The 10,990-nt window shown below is 38.6% G+C and overlaps 1 non-coding gene across 1 annotated transcript; it reads right to left on the reverse strand.

Annotated features, from left to right (window-relative positions):
• Positions 1-3,209: 3,209 nt before the first annotated feature.
• On the reverse strand, positions 3,210-3,316 carry LOC125937222 (U6 spliceosomal RNA). Its single transcript, XR_007462307.1, has one exon. It is a non-coding gene; the product is annotated as a U6 spliceosomal RNA (small nuclear RNA).
• Between the last annotated feature and the right edge of the window lie 7,674 nt (positions 3,317-10,990).

Here is a 10,990-nt window from a genome sequence, read left to right on the forward strand (position 1 = left end):
CCTATTTATCAATGCTAAAACCTCCCCTATTCATCTCAGAAGGCACGTAGATACTGTAAAAGATCTGGACTTTGGGAACAAAGGTCCTTCTTAGAGAAATTTACATTCTTTCTCTGTGCCTATGATATATAAATATTCCCGGTCTTCCCCAGGAACCAGGGCCTATATCTTTCAAATGCAAACTTGAAGGAGGTAATTCTAATCAGAAGGACAAAACAAAGTTATTTGGAAACTAAGCCTATGAAAAATCTTAAAAGTCTTCTCTACAAATATTAGTGAAAGGCTTAAGCCATCTAAGCAAGTAAACAACTTATTCCATCTGCCAGAAACACAATTTGGGTTCAACTGTTTTTTATAAACTAGTCAGTTTTGCATTATTGAACCCTTGCTGGGTGAACCAGGGAGATCCTGGGCCCTGGGGCCTCAATGTGGCCAAACCAAGAGGAGTCATTAAAGGTTCTTGGTCTTGTCTTGAGAAAGAGGAGTCATCAAAGGTTCTTGGTCTTGTCTTGAGAAAGAATTCAAGGACTTACGTGCAATACAGTGGATGAGTCACACAAGAGGGAAGCTGTGTTAAAGTGAAAGATACACTCTCAGGATAGAGCAAGCAAGCTCAAGACAGAGACCTACACGCTTTGGGGGTTGGGATTCTTTTACTGACAGTCTTTAATTAGGGGGTGGAATATTCATTACTTGGGGCAGGAAACATGGTTTCCCACTTTTTCCTCCCAATTAGATCAGGGGTTTCCTGTCATGGCACCTGCCATCTTGGGCCTGTCTGGTTTGACCTGGCTTCTTTATGGCTTCATGGTTTCTGCCAGGAAAGGCCTCCTACCTTCCCCATAGCTGGCTATGACTTCCTCATTGCTAACCTCCAGGCATCCCGTTAGAACCCAACAAACTGCCTGCTCTAACAGAACCTGTCTCATGACTAAAATTTTAACATAAAAGCTATATTGGGGTGCCTGGGTGTCTCGGTTAAGCATCAGACTTTGGTTCAGGTCAGGATCTTGCAGTCTGTGAGTGGAGTCCTGCATCAGGCTCTGTGCTGACAGCTCAGAGCCTGGAGCTTGCTTCAGATTCTGTGTCTCCCTCTCTCTGTGTCCCTCCTCCACTTGTGCTCTCTCTCTCTCTCAAAAAATAAACATTAAAAAAAATAAAATAAAAGCTATAAGATCTTTATTTGTATCTAGCTATATGTTCATGTATATCTATGTATATTACAGATGTGTGATATTTTTTTACCTCCAGATGGAATTGCCAAAATTAATTTGTAAAGAACTCTATTTAATTGGCCTAACAAAAATCAAGAATCTGTATGGGAATTAAAGATAAAACATAGAAAATATAGTCAATGGTGGGAAGCCTGGGTGGCTCAGTGGGTTAAGCGTCCGACTTTGTTTCAGATCATGATCTCACGGTTCATGAGTTCGAGCCCCATGTGGGGCTCTGTGCTGACAGCTCAGAGCCTGGAGCCTGCTTCAGATTCTGTGTCTCCTTCTCTCTCTGCCCCTTCCCTGCTTGCAGTCTTTGTCACTCAAAAATAAATAAACATTAAAAAAATTAAAAAAAAAAGAAAATATAGTCAACGGTATTGTAATAGCATTGTATGGTGATGGATGGTAGCTACATTTGTGGTGAGCACAGCATAACATACAGATTTGTTGATCGTTGTGTTATACATCAGAAATTAAAGTAACATTGTTCATCAACTATACTTCAATTAAAAAAAGAAAAAAATAAGCATTTATACAAATCAAGTGTACTTTCAGAAATGTGGAAACTAATGTTTTTCAAATTCATGTCATCTATGATAATCTTAGCTAAATAACAGCTCATTTAAGTTCAATAGTTTAATTAAAACAGGCATATCTTTACAGTTATAAACTTTTATTCTAGCTAAATTTACTAAAAGTCATATAAGCTCATGTTATCTCTTACAGAATTTGTCAGCAAGTAAGATAGCTTAATGTGATGGTTGGCAGTTTAAAGTCTCAATGATATTTTAATGACTAATGTAAACATAATTATTAAGAACAAATAAATTACACAGATGTAAATAAGATAAAAGTTTATAAACTCTTCAATAATAATTATACTTAATGCTATATCTACTTAAAACTAGTTTCCAATTCTTTTTGGTAACTTAAAACCTTAAAGTTATACTAAGCTAAGTTAAATGATAGATATTCATTGAATATCCAGATCATTTCCAAATAAGATAAAATATTGCAACATTAGTTACTGAACATTATCTACTTTGGGTTTCTCATTATAGAGGAACTGAAGATATTTGGGTATATTAGTAAATATTTTATATGCCACATTGAAAAATGCACTGTAGAGAATGTACTTCTAGAAATCAGAAAATGTATTCATATACTTGTCAATCCACAGAATGCTAGTGTAACAGCTCACAATTGCTTATGTCTTAGTTTTCACTAGAAATTGAGGATTCGATTCTAAGTATTACAAATTCTAACCAATACATGTAATTAAAACTACTTAAAATTAATTAGTGGTAAAAGAAACAAAGATGTATGAAAAGTAGTTAAGAAGAGTAAAATGCATTTTTGGATGAGAAGAAATACACAGAGACCCAGTGGGGCTCAGTCCACTGATACTGAGCATGTGATTTATGATCCTGGGGTTGTGATTTTGAGCCCCATGTTGGGCACAGATTACTTTTTTTAAAAAGTATGAGAAAAATAAAATAATAAAATAAAATAAAATGTAAGAAGTATGGAAAATGTGTTTTTTGTCTTCAAGTAAAATGGTTGTTTCACAATAAGGAAGAGGAAAATATAGGAAAAAGCCTAAATGGATATATATATATATATTTATTAAAAACAATTTTTTTTAACGTTTATTTATTTTTGAGACGGGGGAGACAGAGCACAAATAGGGGAGGGTCAGAGAGAGGGAGACACAGAATCTGAAACAGGTTCCAGGATTTGAGCTGTCAGCACAGAGCCCGACGTGGGGCTCGAACTCATGGACCACGAGATCATGATCCGAGCTGAAGTCGGACGCTTAACCGACTGAGCCACCCAGGCACCCCTGGATATATATTTTTAAAAAGCTATAGATGGTTTCTGGAAAATGAGTCATAGGGAAAGCATTTTATGTGTGGTCAAACTGGCTAAGATCGGAATACATTTATTCAAGTTCTTAAAGAATGTTTTTTTATTTTTTATTTATTTATTTTTTTTAATATGGAACGCTTCACGAATTTGCGTGTCATCCTTGCGCAGGGGCCATGCTAATCTTCTCTGTATCGTTCCAATTTTAGTATATGTGTTGCCGAAGCGAGCACAAGAATGGGTTTTAATATCAAAAGTACACTTGTGCAAAATTAGAATTTGTTTTTCTATTGACCTGTTGAAGAATGGACTTAGACTAGTTTCTTACACCAGGCACAAAAATAAACTCAAAATGGATGAAAGACCTAAACATAAGACAGGAAACCATCAAAATCCTAGAGAAGAAAACGGGCAACAACCTCTTTGACCTTGGCTGCAGCAGCTTCTTACTCTACTAGACATGTCTCCAGAGGCAAGGGAAATAAAAGCAAAAATGAACTATTGGCATCTCATCAAGATAAAAACTTCTGCACAGCGAGGGAAACAATCAGCTTGGATAAAGAGTTAATATTCAAGGGGCGCCTGGGTAGCTCAATTGGCTAAGCATCCAACTTCAGCTCAGATCAAGATCTCACAGTTCATGAGTTCGAGCCCTGCATTGGGCTCTGTGCTGACAGCTCAGAGCCTGAGGCCTGCGTTGGATTCTGTGTCTCCCTCTCTCTCTGCCACCCCCCCACCCTCTGTCTCTGTCTCTCTCTCCAAAATAAATAAACATTTAAAAAAAAGAATTAGTATTCAAAATCTATAAAGAATTCACCAAACTCAACACCCAAGAACAAATAATCCAGTGAAGAAATGGGCAAAAGACATGAATAGACACTTTTCCAAAGAAAACATCCAGATGGTTAGCAGACACATGAAAAGAGGCTCAACATCACTCATCATCAGGGAAATACAAATAAAACCCACAATGAAATACCACCTCACACTTGACACAATGGCTAAAATGAACAACTCAGGAAGCAACAGATGTTGGGAAGGATGTGGAGAAAGGTGGACACTTTTGCACTGCTGGTGGGATGCAAACTGGTACAGCCACTCTGGAAAACAGTATGGGGGTTCCTCAAAAAATTAAAAGTAGAACTATCCTGTGACCTAGAAATTGAACTACTAGGAGCTTATTCAAAGGATATAGGAGTGCTGATTCAAAGGGGCACATGCACCCCAGTGTTTATAGCAACACTATCAACAATAGCCAAAGGATGGAAAGAGCCTAAACTGATGAATGGATAAAGAAGATGTGTTTTACATATACAATGGAATGTAACTCAGCAATCAAAAAGAATGAAATCTCGCCATTTGCCATAACTAGAGTGTATTATGCCATGAGAAATATGTCAGTCAGAGAAAGACAAATACCATACATATGATTTCACTTATATGTGGAATTTAAGAAACAAAACAGATGAACATAGGGGATGGGAAGGAAAAATAGGATAAAGACAGAGAGGGAGACAAACCAGAAGAGATTCTTAAATATAGAGAACAAACTGAGGGGTGTTGGTGGGGTTTGGGTTGGGGATGGGCTAAATGGGCAATGGGCATCAAGGACACTTGTTGGGATGAGCACTGGCTGTTATATGTAAGTGATGAATCACTAACTTCTATTCCTGAAATCATTATTACACCATATGTTAACTAATTTGTAATTAAATTAAAAAAAGGGGGGCGCCTGGGTGGCTCAGTTGGTTAAGCTGTCTGACCTCGGCTCAGGTAGTGATCTTACAGTTTGTGAGTTCAAGCCTCGTGTCAGGCTCTGTGCTGACAGCTCAGAGCCTGGAGCCTGCTTCAGATTCTGTGTCTCCCTCTCTCTCTGTCCCTCCCCGATGTGTGCTCTGTCTCTCTCTCAAACAAATACATAAATAAACATAAAAAAAGAAAAAAAAGAAATAACCTATGTTCATCAATAGGAAATTGGTAAAGCAAATGTGGTACATTCGGGTTTAGCAAAGAATGGAGAAGGCTTTTCTATAGTAGAATGATATTTATATTTGTATTTTAATATATTTGTGCATACTCATATGTAATAATCCAAGATATATTATTCAGTGAAAAGAAGTCTAGGCACATCTTTTGTTTCTAAGTCATTTGAACCCAAATATTTTGAACTGAAGAATGGAATGGAAGTATTTCATTTTCTCGGAGTAGCTTTTAGTGCAACTGCCTGTAGCTCAAAGAATTTGAAATCTTGAATGTAGGCTAAGATAATCTCAGATTGGTATTGCTCACAGACAACCAGTGGTGGAAGCAAATAGAAAATTTTCTCCAGAGGAAGATTTAGTTATTCTATGCATCAAAAAATAATGCCTCGAGTAATTTTTCACGTGCAGTGTCTACAGAGTCAAATATAATCAGACACACAAAGAAACAAGATACTATGAGCCAGGACCTGCAGAAATAAAAGAAAACAGAAACAGAACCCCAAATACATAATATTAGAATTATTAGACAGACTTTAAAACAACTACCCTAATTATAATAACAAATATAGAAGCTAAGTTTGTAAGATTCAGAAAAAGTGATAAAATTAACATAGCAAATTAGAAAAGAACACTTGAAATCCTAGAGCTTAAAGATATAGTGACTGAAATTAAGATATGAATGGACATGCTTAAAAGAAGATTAGACTGAACTGAAGAAGAGATTAGTAAGCAGGAAGATAGGTAAGTAAAAATTGCACAGAATGCAGAATGTAGAAATTAGAAAGTCACAGATTAAGTGACATTATGACTAGAGTGAGAAGTTCTAACAAATTTAATTTGAGAGCAGGAAGGAGACAATGGGGCAGAGACAAAATTGAAGAAATAATGACTGAGAAATTTCCAGAACTAATGGTACATTAGCCCACAGACTCAAGTAATTAGTGAATCCTGGGTGGTTCAGTCAGAGGAACATGTAACTCTTGACATCTGGGTTGTGAGTTAGAGCCCCACATTGGGTATAGAGATTACTTAAGAAAAAAAGTCTTTATAAAAAGAAATTTGTGAATCCTAGGCAGCATAAATTTTAAAATACATCATAGCAAAATGACAAAAACCAATTAAAATGGTGAGAGTGGACATTCTTATCTTGTTCCTGACCATGGGGGAAAGGCTCTTAGTTTTTCCCTATTGAGGATGATATTAGCTGTGGGTCTTTTATATATGGCCTTTATGATGTTAAGGTATGTTCCATTAATCCCTACTTTGTTGAGGGTTGTTATCAAGTATGAATGCTGTATTTTGTCAAATGCTTTTTCCGGGTCTGTTGAGAGGATCACCTGGTTCTTATCCTTGCTTTTATTAATGTGGTGTTTCATGTTGATTGGTTTGTGAATATTGAACGAACCCCACAGCCCAGGAATAAATCCCACTTGATCGTAGTAATTCTTTTAATGTACTGTTGAATTTGATTTGCTAGTATCTTGTTGAGAATTTTGTATCCATGTTCATCAGGGATATTGACCTGCAATTCTCCTTTTTAGTGGGCTATTTGTCTGATTTTGGAATCAAGGTAATACTAGCCTTGAAGAATGAATTTGGAAGTTTTCCTTCCATTCCTATTTTTTGAAACAGTTTGAGAAGAATAGATATTAACTCTTTTTTAAATGTCTGATAGAATTCTCCTGGAAAGCCATCTGGCCCAGGACTGTAGTTTGTTGGGAGATTTTTGATGACTGTTTCAAAATCTTTGCTGGTTATGGGTCTGTTCAAATTTTCTATTTCTTCCTGTTTCAGTTTTGGTAGTTTGCATGTTTCTAGGAATTTGTCCATTTCTTCCATATTGCCCAGTTTGTTTGCATATAATTTTTCATAATATTCTCTAATAATAGTTTGTATTTCTGAGATGTTGGTCTGGGATTCTGAGATGTTGGTTGTGATCCCATTTCATTTGTGATTTTATTTATTTGGGTTCTTTCTCTTTTCTTTTTGATAAGTCTGGCTAGGGGTTATCATTTTTATTAATTCTTTCAAAGAACCACCTCTTAGTTTCTTTGATCTGTTCCTCTGCTTGGCCCATCCTTGCTGTTGTGGACTCCATTCAGATTTACACCTCAGTTCCAGCATTTTTAGTTCAGCCTGAATAGATTTTAGCTCTTTTATCTCTATAACAAGTGATTCTCTAGTGTGTTCTATGCTTTTTTCAAACCCTGGTAGACTCTTCATAATTGTTATTTTAAATTCTAATTCAGACATCTTACTTTTATCTGTATTGATTAAATTCCTAGCTGTCATTTCTTCCTGTTGTTTCTTTTGGGGTGAATTCCTCTGTCTTGTCATTTTGGAAGGGGGAAAAATAAAAAAAAAATTAAAATTTAAAAAATTAAAAAATTAAAAAAAAATTGGGGCGCCTGGGTGGCTCAGTCGGTTATGCATCCAACTTTGATTCAGGTCATAATCTCACAGTTTCTGAGTTCAAGCCCCATGTCAGGCTCTGTGCAGACAGCTCAAAGCCTGGAGCCTGCTTCAGATTATGTCTCCCTCTCTCTCTGCCCTTCTGCTCGGTCTCTGTGTCTCTCTTTCTCAAAAATAAACATTAAAAATTTTTAACTTAAAAAAATAATAAAGGAAGGCAGATTCTAGATGTGTTTTGGTCTGCTTGTTAAGGGAAGCTTCCACAGGTCATTTTTTCTGTTTATAGATGGTAGCTTTGTTCTCTAAGACTTCCAGTCGATTTCTTGGGTGTTCAGAATGATTTGATATTTAGCTGTTTGGGAGAGGAGGCACTTAGGGTTGCCTTACTCCTACCTCATCTGAACACTCCCCTTTTAACCTTAACATTTGATCACACCTCTCAGTAAGCTTCGGGTCTGATGAAAAGGGGATTATTGTTAAAGTAACCAGATTAGACTCAAGGTGGAGCGACTCACGGTAAACCTCATGTCAGCAAATCAAAACTTCACTAAATTTCTATGCTGGGCTCTCCCAGAAAAGGAAAGCTTAGATCAGCCAGTCACTGCTTGTCTGCTCAGCATAAGTTACCTGACTTGACTCTAAGATGTCCCTTTGCTCCAAATAAGGAAAATAATCCTGCCTTAACCAGCCAGCAAATGCCTAGTATAACTTCTTTGTAAAAATCTGTAAAAATCTCTCACCTTATACAGCTCTGTGAAACTCCCTTCTCTCTGCTAGGTTGGATGCTGCCAAATTCATGAATCACCCAATAAATGCAGTAAGATCTTTAAAATTTACTCAGTTGAATTCTGTTCTTTCAACAAACGACTTTAATTTATAAAGAAGAGTAGAAGAGGTAACTGAGAAATGAGGAAAACAAAATAATCTTGTATGGGATTTTTGTTTGTTTGCTTTTTTAATTTTTTAAATATTTATTTATTTGAGAGAGAGAGAGAGAGAGAGAGAGAGAGAGAGAGAGAATGAGCAGGGGAGGGGCAGAAAGAGAGGGAGACACAGAATCCAAAGCAAGCTCCAGGCTCTGAGCTGTCAGCACAGAGCCCAACGTGGGGCTGGAGCTCACAAACCATGAGATCATGACCTGAGCCAAAGTCGGACGCTTAACCGACTGAGCCACCCAGGCACCCGTTTGTTTGTTTTTGTTTTGATCCTGGAATTTCCTGATTTGGAGTAAAATTGTCTTTTAAGAACACGTGTGATTGCCTGAAGTCAAGGCTCTTGGTGGGCCCAGAATCCAGGGTTGGTTCTGGCTCCTGATGAGGATTTACTTGTATCCCAATGATGTAAACAACCAAGCCCAAGGGTCCACTGTACAGAAGATCCAAAAGCAGTCCAGGGCCTTTGGGCTATTGTTTGGTGCAGGAATCACTGGGAGCCTGCAATACTATTCATCTATAGGGGCTTTAATAGCAGAGTGTATATAGTGAGAAGTTCCATGAGGTATCACATGTCTTTTGAGCCTGTGAGCTCCATGACATCAGGGCTGGGCCCCTTTATTTCCCTGCTGTAGACTCCTGCCAAGGGCACCCCACCACACACACACACAATAGTTAACATGTGGTCTTTGTGTGTGTGTGTGTGTGTGTGTGTGTGTATGTATGTATACTGCCCAAATATTTGTTGGCTAAATGATAAAATAGAACCAAGTCTTGCAAAGGCATCACAGCTATTTTCTCTTGTATTAGTTTTCTCAGGCTGCCATAACAAAACACCACAGATTGGGTGGCTCCGGTAACAGAAATTTATTGTCTCACAGTTCTGGAGCTGGAGGTCCAAACAAGGTTTGGCAGGTTTGGTTTCCCCTGAGGGAAACTTTTCCTTGGATTGCTGACTGCAGTTTTCTCCCTGTGTCCTCACATGGCCTTCCCTCTATGTGCGCATCCCTCATGTCTCTTCTTCTTCTTGTAAGGACACCATACCTACTGGATTAGGGCCCCACACTTTCAACCTCATTTAACCTTAGTTACTCAAAGACACTATCTTCAAATGCAGTTATATTAGGGATTAAGGCATCAACATATGAATTTGGGGGGTGGGATACAATTTAGTCCACAACACTCCTCACCTGCAGGCCCCTCACTGTCCTTCCCCTTATGTACCCACTTCCTTCTCTTTTTCTCCCTCTCCACAGACTCACTTTCTGTTTCTCTATGGCTTTATCTCATTCACCCTTTTAGAAGTTCACTCAACAGAAGTGAGTGGAATGTGCTGAGTTCACATTGACTCAGACCTGTTTTGCTTGGCTTCATGACAGGAGTTTTCTTATGGGTCACCTCTCCTCAGTTTGCTATGATCCACATCACTTCCATGCTGTGGCACTGGCCCCCTTGGCTCATCCTCAGGTGGGTCTGGCCCCCATGGGCATTCCAGATGGAAATCCCAAGTTAGAGCCTCTGAGTCCCAACTTGTGCAACAAATCCAGCCTGCACAGCTAGACTCACTTGTGGCTGTCAACTGACCAGCCAGAGGAGTCAGAGAAGAGGTCAAGGACAGAGCTCCTCTAAGAAGGAGCTTTAGTGGTTTGGAGGAAAGGAGTGGCAGAGAAACAATTTGTCCATATCTTGAATGAGATTCCCAGCCTTTGTCCCTCTCTTTGTCTTTCTCTCACTCAGGCATGTTTTAACCCCAGTAAAGTGGTCTGTTTTTCACATTGTTCTATTTGGCCACTATTACACACAAGTACCCTATTAATGCAATAGCACTGCACATAATGTCACCCAACCACTCACACACACACACCCACACACACACACACACACTATGCACACATGCACACCCCAATAGGCATATGCTATACCACCTACACACTCCACAATAATCCCACTACAGACACCCTATTAAGCACATGAATACTCACTACTCACACCTATATATGCAATCCCAACTCCTTACACACATGACCCCACTACACTCATACCCAACAACTCATACATAATTACATGAAATACCTTCCACAATTTACCTCACTACTCACAAACACCCATCAATCTCTCTCTCTCTCTCTCACACACACACACACACTAATGAGCACCTCATTACATACAACTTCACATATATATACCACAGTACCCAGCACACATAGTACTCACACATACACACCCCTACACAAACTCTCACTACTTACATATAATCCCACTACATACATACAAACTCCCTACACACACACACACACACACACACACATCTCACCACCTGCATATACATATGCACACAACCTACACACATGCACACACACTTCCAAACACAAAACCATGTACACTCACCACACAACACTGTACATTGCTCCCCACCACACAGAAAACTCACTATGCTATACACACACACACACACACACACACACACACCTTCTACAGATATGCACACATACACTATACATACACAACCTTCTTCACACATACACACCTCTATATGCACTCATACACATATACTTTCACTCCATTATCTACACCCTCCATA

The sequence above is a fragment of the Panthera uncia genome, assembly GCF_023721935.1.
Source record: "Panthera uncia isolate 11264 chromosome A3 unlocalized genomic scaffold, Puncia_PCG_1.0 HiC_scaffold_11, whole genome shotgun sequence".
NCBI classification, from domain to species: Eukaryota; Metazoa; Chordata; class Mammalia; order Carnivora; family Felidae; genus Panthera; species Panthera uncia.